The following is an 11,174-nucleotide window of genomic DNA, read 5'->3' as shown; positions in this document are numbered from 1 at the left end:
TGTTTTACAAGTAAAAACATTCGTTCTTGTATATAAGGCAATTTAAAAGCAAAAAAAAAAAAGCTTCTTTCACCCCTTAATTTGTGTTTACACGTCGCCTCTTTGCTGCATTTTTCCATTTTCTCATTGCTTTCAATGGTGAAAAAAAACATTAATTGTAAATGTAATTTAAATACCTTATCTGGACATGTGGTGTGTGACATGGTGAGACACATCCTGTTTACTTTATGAAGGGACTCTGAAAATCACAAATTCTATGCGGACAATGCAAGAACTTCCAAAAATTAGAAGGAAGAAGGACTCTGATACACCCTGTATTAGACATAAAGGAGGGTCTCATAAACATTCTTTTAAAATTGTTAGGAAGTGGGACTTCTAGACTCATAAAATCTATGCACTAAGTGCAAGGTCTAGCAAAAATTTAAATGAGGGTGTGATGACACTGCATTTTATTTTAATTAACCAGATGTCTGTTTTCAGTAAGCCAGGAGGAATAGACTGTTATCTATAGGACGACTTTTGAATTTATGCAGTTGTTCTTCAGGTGGTCAAAAACCATACGCTGTTGTCATGAGTCTTAAACGTTGATTTTTGTTCATTTTAAATGGCTAATGTTTGCCTCTTACATCAGCTCCTACAACTTATTGTCTGCTTTCTTTGCAAGAAACTGATGCAGGGTCATTGAACAATGGATGTTTGCTTTATTTATTGAATGACCATTGTGTGGGTCTCTGGGTCTTGTGGCTTGTTGACTTACAAAACAAAGGAATAAGAACTATGCAAATAGATTAAATGGTCAAACGATACCAGTTAACCTCATCACGTCTTCCTCTTGACCTCTGGATGCTGGCTTGAAAGACAACAATTGTGAGCTATATAAGTGGGATATGCCTCTAACAATATACATCCAGACAGCCAAGAGATCCATAGAACCAGAGACTCTTTACATAACCACAGCTAGGAACACTTTACAGGATAGCTGCAAAATCGTGGCTTTATCACGAGTGACACAGATCTGACATTCTACAGGATGCCAGCGAGGCCCCAGCTGAAAAAATATACATCTGCTTCATTTACCATCACTGAACTCATGAATACATTTGGGGTAGTCAGGATTTGGACCCACCGGTCACCGGAGGCCCGTGGATACATTTGTGAAAGGCAGGAATGGGACTCACCGGTAACCTAGCTCCATGGAGATGTTCGGAGAAGCCAGGTTGTGACCTTTCCGGCACCTGGACTTGTACCTCAATGGACTGTCAGCTTCCTAAGCTGTCCGAGGGAGAGGTAGTTGGCCCTGGAAGCTCTGAAGTCACAGCTGCTCTTATCCCAGCAAGTCAGTGGGTGAGACTGTAATTTGCACCATCTTGGGTATTTTGCTGGTACTGTTCTATGTGTTATTTAGAAGTATAAAATGAAAATAGTGGCGCAAGTGTTAGGTTTTATCTGCAGTGAATAAGACAATTACCAGAAAACTAAATAAGTATTATGAATATTCACGCTGCTACACCATGGTAAAATTGAAAATTGACTGGTGAACAGTGTGAGCTAGCTTTGGGCCTTGTACCTGTTCACACCAGTCAGTACAAAGAGGACCCATAAGATAGTATAACATATAGAATGATCTGTGGGCAGTGTGGATAAAGGGGTGAAGGGAACAGGATTAAAATACTGTAGACCTTGTGCCTATTCACACTAGTTTAATTGTAAAAGTTAGTTGTGCATATAAATACTGGTAGGTACTATTAGATAAAAGGACTGTGTATTTCTACAACAAAAAGTTATGCAATTATACACAACAAAGAAAAATGTAAATATATAGATAAGAGCAATAAAAGTATCGTACAAAATCTGGAAATATTAACAAGAACTCCTAATTACATGCAAACTTCGAAAAACTACTGTCTACAAAATACAAAAAAGCATTTATTAAATAAATAACACCGATAAAGTCAGACCAGAGGATTCAAGTTCTTAAGGCTAATAAGCTGTATAATGAAGTATAGGTATGTCTTAAAAAACCTCTAGTCACATCAATTAGCCCAAGATTGATCCTCTCCCATATTGGTCGCAGTGTGGAAGAGGGGCTGGCAGTCAGCTTCCACACTGCGACCATTATGGTTGAGGATCAATCTTGGGCTCATTTTATCTGACTGGCATTTTTTTAAGACATACATATACTTCATTAATAAGGCTTACTGTCAGGACTCTGAACATTTTTTATTACCTTTTGTGCATTACTGCCCTTTTGCAAGATGGTGTCTTTGGTCTCATGTGCACTGTGTCTTCCTGCTATAAAACTCCACCCCAGTCTTCAGTCTGTGCTAGAGTATTCTGCCTTGCATCCAGCTCCTGACTCTGACTCCCCGGCTATATACCTGCTCCTGTGAACCTGTGTGGTGATCCTGCTACTCTGCTCTGAGTTTCCTGCTGCAAACACCAGTTTCCAGTAATCCTCCTTCATCTGATGCTCGTGTTTACTTCCATCTGCATTTGCTGGACATGTAAGCTGTTGCTGCTCTGCAAAAACCTGAGACTATTACCCAGGCGTCCCTGGTTGAGCTAAGATATTATTTGAACTGCCTTATAAGCATATCTATCTGTGTTTTGGACTAAGCAAGGACTTATTCGTGTCAAGTATCCTCAAGAATAATTGTGCTTCACAGACTTTCTGCGTGATTGCATTTTCCTCTGAAGTTTCCTATAGATTGCTAAGCTGCATTTAATATTTACTCCAAGTGTTCTGGACTTGAGTTTCTCTCTGCACCTGTTTGAATCACCGTGTGATAATATAGACTTTACCACTTATAAAACTGTCCTGTAGTTGTCTTGTTCCACGCAGAGAGTCTCCTGAGTTATCCCCTATAATTATTACAGGATACTCTAGCCTAAAAAAAAAGGAGACTGCTGGAACAATGACTGCAGAAAGCAGACAATAGCAGGTGTTTTCCATAATTAGATCACTGCAGAAAGATGTGGAAGGTCTGCAAAAGAAGTTTGGAAGCTTTGAACACAATCAACAAGTGTTTGGACAGACTTTGCAGGACTTAAGCACCTGCATGGCAGCCCAGGAAAACAAACTTGCTGGCATAGAGTCCCAGTATGGATGGGCTTTTCTGGACATAAGCACGCAAATAGCTGCACAAGCGACTTTTCCCTCCGGGCAACCGCCACCAGCAAGCCCACCTAAGTTGCCCCCATTCAGATTTAATGGTGATCGCGACAAATTTCGTGGCTTTGTGAATCAATGTATGCTATATTTTGATGTGCATGCTGACCGTTTTCCTAATGATAGATCCAAAGTATTGTGTGTAATAATGCTGCTGACCGCACGAGCGCTCGCCTGGGCGAATCCGATGATTGAGTCTCGTGACCCATGGTTAAATAACTTGGATGATTTCTTGGCCGCTATGGCATTAATGTTTGATTATCCTAATCGCCGTGTAACCGCTGAATCTGCTTTATTGTCTTTACGCCAGGCAAAACCTTCTGTTATTGAGTATGCTACTGAATTCAGGAGATTAGCGGTAGATACCAAATGGGACAGTTATGCACAATTGCCTATTTTTAAAAGGGGTCTGTCTAGTATTGTAAAAGATGAACTAGCTCGCCAGAGTCACCACAAGAGCTAGAGACATTTATACAGCATTGTGTGCGCATTGACATTTGCCTTACTGAGCGTAGGCAGGAGAAGTTTGCTGCATATAACCGTATTTCTAACTTTTCCCTTCCTTCCAAAGTGCCTGCAGGTAAAACATCTCGGGAGGTGGAGGAGGTGCCCATGCAAATTGATTCCGTTCAGAGGCACGAGATCAATGAGCGCCGGGAGCATTGCCTTCTTGAAAGTCTATGTTTCTACTGCGGCCTGTCTGACCACTTTCTGATCAATTGTCCTAAGTGTCCCAGACGGCCTAACAAGGTGCTAGCAGCGGTGTATGACAACTGTGATGATGAATCTGACATCTCTGAATGTAGCCTGCCTTTAAACGCTGTATTCCATTCACTTTCTATGACTTCACCCCCCAAGGAGCTTAAGGAAAAGAACTCTCACTGTTCTCTCCCTATTAAGATCCTGTGTTCAGGACATTGGATTTCCAGTGCAGCTATGATTGACTCTGGTGCAGGTGGCAATTTCATGGATATCGCATTTGCCAAGGAACATGGTATTGAAATTCAGCAAAGAGCCTCTCCAATTACCATGGAAACAGTGGATGGGTCACCTTTAATCTCTGGGCCTGTGGATCAGGAGACTGTACCCCTTGAAATTTTGTTGGAGCCTAATCATCAGGAGCAACTTTCTTTCTTGCTAATTTCTTCTCATTTTCCTGTGATTTTATGCATTCCTTGGTTGCGTTCTCAACCCAATTATCAACTGGGAGACCAAGGAGATTCTTTCCAACAAGGAGCAACTCAGCGTTAACAGAAGCTGTCCCTGAGTCCACGGCTACGGAACCACATGTACAGGTATTTTCTTTACCTCCAGCATATAAAGAGTTCTCTGACATCTGTGACAAGAAGAATGCAGATCAGCTTCCTCACAGGCATTATGACTGTCCCATTGAGTTGCTTCCTGGGGCAGCTATTCCTTTTGGTAACGTATACCCTTTGGCGGCACCTGAGCTTCAAGCCTTAAAAGAGTATATTGATGAAAATCTGGCCAAAGGCTTCATACGTCCTTCCTCACCAGCAGGGGCACCTATCTTTTTTGTAAAGAAGAAGGATGAGACCCTGTGTTGACTATCGGGAACTCAATAAGGTAACCGTACGAAACCGTTACCCTTTGCCTCTGATTCCCGAATTACTGGAAAGAGTCCACCATGCTAAGGTGTTCTCTAAACTGGATCTTCGTGGGGCTTATCATTTGGTGTGTATTTGTCCAGGGGATGAGTGGAAGACAGCATTCAGATGCCGGTATGGACACTTTGAATCTCTTGTGATGCCCTTCGGGCTTTGTAATGCCCCTGCAACGTTTCAATACCTTGCTAATGACATTTTCAGAGATTTGTTGGACCAGTTTGTAGTGATCTATTTGGACGATATACTAATCTTTTCTGACTCTCTACAGGAACATGAAGAACATGTCAAAACTGTTTTAAGACGTCTGAAAGAGAACCATCTGTATATTAAGCCGGAGAAATGCGAGTTCCATCGTTCTGGGATACAGTTCTTAGGTTATATCATCTCTCCCCAGGGGCTGAACATGGAATCTGGTAAGATTCAGGCTATCCTTGACTGGCCGGTACCCAAGAACGTTAAGGAGGTCCAACGTTTTATTGGTTTTGCAAATTTCTACAGACGCTTCATTCGAAATTTTTCTGATATTGTCCTTCCCATTACTTCCTTGACAAAGAAGGAAAAGCCCTTTAAGTGGTCATCACAGGCTCAAGAAGCCTTTGATCGGCTTAAGATCTGTTTCACATCAGCACTGCTGTTGATACACCCAGATCCAACACTTTCTTTCATTGTGGAGGTGGACGCTTCTGATAATGCTTTGGCGGCTATTCTCTCCCAAAGAACTGGAGAGAAGGGTCTGCTACATCCTTGTGCTTTCTTTTCCCGTAGACTAACCTCAGCAGAGAAGAATTACGACGTGGGAGACAAGGAATTGCTGGCTATTATTGCGGCTTTCAAAGAATGGAGACATCATCTGCAAGGAGCTGCACAACAGATCATAGTGCTAACTGACCATCGCAATTTAGAGTTTCTTAGATCCGCTAGATGTCTTTCTCCTCGTCAGGCTCATTGGAACTTATTTTTAAATCAATTTAACGTTATCTCGTACCGTCCAGGTTCTCGTAATGGGAAGGCTGATGCTTTATCCCGAATCCATGCTGCGGATTCCGTACCTGGAGCCCCGTCCAAGACCATTCTATCTGATGCCAATTTCATCGGAGTTATCCACGATCAGGACTTGTGGAAGGAGTGCAGGGAGGCCTATGATGGTGATGTATTTCTGGCCAACCCACCTGTGGATATTAATCTTGTCTTTAAGGGTGGCATGTGGTTCAGAGATCGACGTATCTACAACCCTGAGGTCGTCCGTCTGCAGATCCTCAAGTTGGTACATGACTCCAAGTTGGCTGGTCACAGGGGGGTACAGAAGACACAAGAGTTCCTGAGCCGATTCTTCTGGTGGCCAACTTGCCTGAAGGATACCAAGGACCATGTTCTCTCTTGCGAGGTATGTGCTCATTACAAGACTCCTCATGTGGCACCTACGGGTCTTCTACAACCATTACCTGTTCCGTCCCGCCCTTGGGGGTCTATATCAATGGACTTTATTGTGGAGCTGCCTACATTGGGGGGCATGAGTACAATCCTGGTGGTAATTTATCGCCTGACTAAAGCTGCTCATTTTGTTCCGTGCACCGGCCTTCCCTCAGCTAAAGATACAGTGAACTTGGTTATACAGAATGTCTTTCGGTTGCATGGGGTTCCGGATGAGATCATCTCTGACCGTGGAGTGCAGTTCACTTCAAGATTCTGGAAGGGGTTTTGCTCTGCACTCAATATTAATGTCTGTCTCTTCCGCTTACCATCCCCAGACAAATGGTCAGACTGAGCGTACCAACCAGACGCTGGAACAATATCTAAGATGCTATGCCAGCCATCTCCAGGATGATTGGTTGGAGTTGCTGCCGTTAGCCGAATTTGCATATAACAATTCTCAGAGCGCCTCCACTAAATTTACACCTTTCTTTGCCAATCTGGGTTATCATCCGTGTATCTTACCTAGGTCTCCAATTAATTCTCCGGTTCCGGCAGTGGAGGAAAGGCTGACTGCGATGAGGCAAAATCTGGAGGTTCTGAAGGAATCCCTGACCACAGCTCAAGAACGTTATAAGAGATTGGCTGATAGATTCCGTAAACCTGCACCCATGTTCAAGGTAGGATATTCCGTGTGGTTAGCAACTAAGAATCTGAAGTTAAACGTTCCTTCACAAAAACTTGGACAGAAATTCATTGGCCCTTTCAAGATCAACGGTATTGTGAGCTCTGTGGCCTGCCGGCTGAAGCTGCCTAGGACTATGAAGGTACACCCAGTTTTTCATGTATCTTTACTAAAGCCTGTATCTCCTAATACCTTCCAGGGATGTGTTGTGCCACCTCCGCAGCCTGTGGTGATTGATGGGCAAGAACAATTTGTGGTGGAGGAAATTGTTGATTCCAGGATTCGCAGGAATCGGCTCCAATATCTGATAAGATGGCAGGGATATCCCCCTGAGGAAGACTCTTGGGAACCTGTGGAAAACATCAATGCCCAACAGAAGATTTCTCGTTTTCATCAGAGATTCCCTGAGAAACCAGGTCCAGGATCGTCCTGAGGCCGCTTCTAAGGAGGGAGTAATGTCAGGACTCTGAACATTTTTTATTAGCTTTTGTGCATTACTGCCCTTTTCCAAGATGGCGTCTTTGGTTTCATGTGCACTGTGTCTTCCTGCTATAAAACTCCACCCCAGCCTTCAGTCTGTGCTAGAGTATTCTGCTTTGCATCCAGCTCCTGACCTCTAGTGACTCCCTGGCTATATACCTGCTCCTGTGAACCTGTGGGGTTATCCTGCTACTCTGCTCTGAGTTCCTGCTGCATACACCAGTTCCAGTAATCCTCCTTCATCTGATGCTCGTGTTTGCTTCCTTCTGCATTTGCTGGACATGTAAGCTGTTGCTGCTCTGCAAGAACCTGAGACTATTACCCAGACCTCCCTGATTGAGCTAAGATATTATTTGAACTGCCTTTATAAGCATATCTATCTGTGTTGTGGACTAAGCAAGGACTTATTCGTGTCAAGTATCCTCAAGAATAATTGTGCTTCATAGACTTTCTGCGTGATTGCATTTTCCTCTGAAGTTTCCTATAGACTGCTAAGCTGCGTTTATTATTTGCACCAAGTGCTGTGGACTTGAGTTTCTCTCTGCACCTGTTTGAATCACCGTGTGATAATACAGACTTTACCACTTATAAAACTGTGTCCTGTAGTTGTCTTGTTCCACGCCAAGAGTCTCCTGAGTTACCCCTATAATTATTACAGGTTGCTAGTGGTTGGACCCCCTGCTGCAGCACCACCTCTGCTTGTGCTGGTTTCTGCGGCCTCTGGGCTCTGTGGCCAGGCTTGGTCTGCTTTGAATTGCACCAGTTCAGTGACCATTTCAGCCTTGGATTTGCCACGGGGGGTCCGGGCCATGGTACATGCAAACTCCAACAAGAGTGTCCTTTTTCTGCTGGGTATACCAGGCTTCTCCTTTTGCAGCCATGGTTGCCAAATAAATGATAGGATAGAAAAACGAAGAGAAGGGTAGGGGATAATCACAAGTACATATAATTGTCTCAGAACTAATAAACACTGAGTTCGTTCTCCAAACTATTGAGGCTGGGTCCCCGGGAGAACCGTGCCAGTTTTAGTGAGAGGAATGATTGCTCAAACCAGATCACTAATGCTCTATGATCCCACTGCTGCCACCAAAATGTCACGATTCCCGCCGTGCTGCCACCAATATATTACAGATTGGAGGTGACCTTTGGCCAGCACACGGCTATCACATGTGCAGGGGGGCTTATCTTATTTATCCCACCACTGCTACAATGTGATGAAAACACAAACAAGGCTATTGACATATCAATTTAACTCAGGGGCTTATTTTAGTTATCCCACTGCTGCTATAATATCACAAACAGCAGGGATTTATGTATATCCCACTTTCCAGTTCCACTTCGGAACTTGCAGCTCTCTGGCGCCCCCCTTAGCCTCAGGTCAGTCAGGGAACTACATCTAGGCTAATTAGTCGCCAGACGGGCTGCTTCACTGTGGACTGGCTGGCAGGCACACTGCAGTGAGGGAATTATAAATGCTCAGGCCGCAGCCAGACAATATCTTATAAAACCCCGTTCCATTGCTGCCAGCGGTACCCACCTTTTTTATATATTTTACTCCATAAAAGACTAGGCAGTGTTTAAAAAAGGTATATAAAGATTTTACAATATGAGACAATTTAAAATATGTACAACAATTATAAAAAAAATGGATTAAAGAAAGTAAAACACACATTTGCTTAGATCATTTCAGCTAACCATGCTGGTAGGGGGAGCCAAATATCCCAGTGCATCAGGGGGTCTTTCTGTAGTGAAATCCCAGGCAAGAAAAAGGCTGGGTTGAGTGCTGTAACTTATACCTGCAGGCTTGTGACATCACTAAAGGGGCTGGTTTGCCTGCGCCCTCCCCTAGCTGCCAGGGTGCACATTTTGGTACGAAAACTTATAAAACTCCTAGATGTGCTTGCGAACCTAGCAGAATCATGGCACACACATCCTTCATCTTATATCGAAATTAGCTTTCTATTGAATCCAAACGTGATTTAACTATCCCACACGGTTCAGTAGAAATCCGTTTCTCTGGTTCTCTTGGTGCCAGACTCATTCAAGAGGCCCTGTTGTGAAGCTCTATTAAATCACATTCCGAATATGTTTCCAGAATATTCCTGTTATATACTGGCGGCATTGTAGGGCTTATTGAATATCTCTCCCATACACAGCAACCACATGGAGTTAGACAAAGAAAGGAGCAGGGAGGAGTTTCAAGGTCTCATGCTTCTTGTGGACTGAGCCAGCTCTGGGTTAATTGACGGGAGAGGGAAAGCAGAGAAGAGTTTCAAGGCTCCCCGCTGGGTTTCAGTTACACAGGCATTGTGCCTAGGCAAAGCGAAGGCAGTGGGAAAAGGAAGGGGGGGTTAGAACCCACAGCGTGTGTGCTAACAGGGGAACATGAAAAATCATACGCCATGTTATTCATTAAGGTGACAAGGATCATCTTTATTCTCATTTGCATAAGTAAAGACTAGATGCAATGGGATGAAACTGAATGGGAGGAGACACAGATTAGATATTAGAAAAAACTTTTTGACAATTAGGGTGATCAATGAGTGGAACAGGCTGCCACGAGAGGTGGTGAGTTCTCCTTCAATGGAAGTCTTCAAACAGAGGCTGGACAGACATCTGTCTGGGATGATTTAGTGAATCCTGCTTTGAGCAGGGGGTTGGACCAGATGACCCAGGAGGTCCCTTCCAACTCTACCATTCTATGATTCTAGTTTTGTGCCATGTCTGTGACCTGCCTTTTTCTACAAAATTAAACAACTCAATGAACATCCTCCAAGGCCGGTGATTCCATAATTTTTGCCAGGAGTTTTATACACTGCTCAAAAAAATAAAGGGAACATTAAAATCCCACATCCTAGATATCACTGAATGAAATATTCCAGTTGTAAATCTGTATTCAATATATAGTGGAATGCATTGAGAACAGTAAAATCTAAAAATGATTAATGTAAATCACAACTAATATCCCATGGAGGTCTGGAGTTGGAATGATGCTCAAAATCAAAGTGGAAAATCAAATTGCAGGCTGATCCAACTTCAGTGGAAAGGCCTCAAGACAAGGAAATGATGCTCAGTAGTGTGTGTGGCCTCCACGTGCCTGTATGACCTCCCTACAACGCCTAGGCATGCTCCTGATGAGGCGGTGGATGGTCTCTTGAGGGATCTCCTCCCAGACCTGGACTAAAGCATCCGCCAATTCCTGGACAGTCTGGTGCAACGTGACGTTGGTGGATGGAGCAAGACATGATATCCACAATGTGCTCAATCGGATTTAGGTCTGGGGAACTAACGGGCCAGTCCATAGCTTGAATGCCTTCATCTTGCAGGAACTGCTGACACTCCAGCCACATGAGGTCTGGCATTGTCCTGCATTAGGAGGAACCCAGGGCCAACCACATCAGCATATGGTCTCACAAGGGGTCTGAGGATCTCATCTCGGTACCTAATGGCAGTCAGGCTACCTCTGGCGAGCACATGGAGGGCTGTGCGGCCCTCCAAAGAAATGCTACCCCACACCATTACTGACCCACTGCCAAACCGGTCATGCTGAAGGATGTTGCAGGCAGCAGATCGCTCTCCACAGCATCTCCAGACTTTGTCCCATCTGTCACATGTGCTCAGTGTGAACCTGCTTTCATCTGTGAAGAGCACAGGGCACCAGTGGCGAATTTGCCAATCCTGGTGTTCTGTGGCAAATGCCAAGAGTCCTGCATGGTGTTGGGCTGTGAGCACAACCCCCATCTGTGGAAGTCGAGCACTCAGACCATCCTCATGATGTCGGTTTCTAACTATTTGTGCAGAC

The sequence above is a fragment of the Ranitomeya variabilis genome, chromosome 4, assembly GCF_051348905.1.
Source record: "Ranitomeya variabilis isolate aRanVar5 chromosome 4, aRanVar5.hap1, whole genome shotgun sequence".
Classification (NCBI taxonomy): Eukaryota; Metazoa; Chordata; class Amphibia; order Anura; family Dendrobatidae; genus Ranitomeya; species Ranitomeya variabilis.
This window is presented reverse-complemented; position numbering follows the sequence as displayed.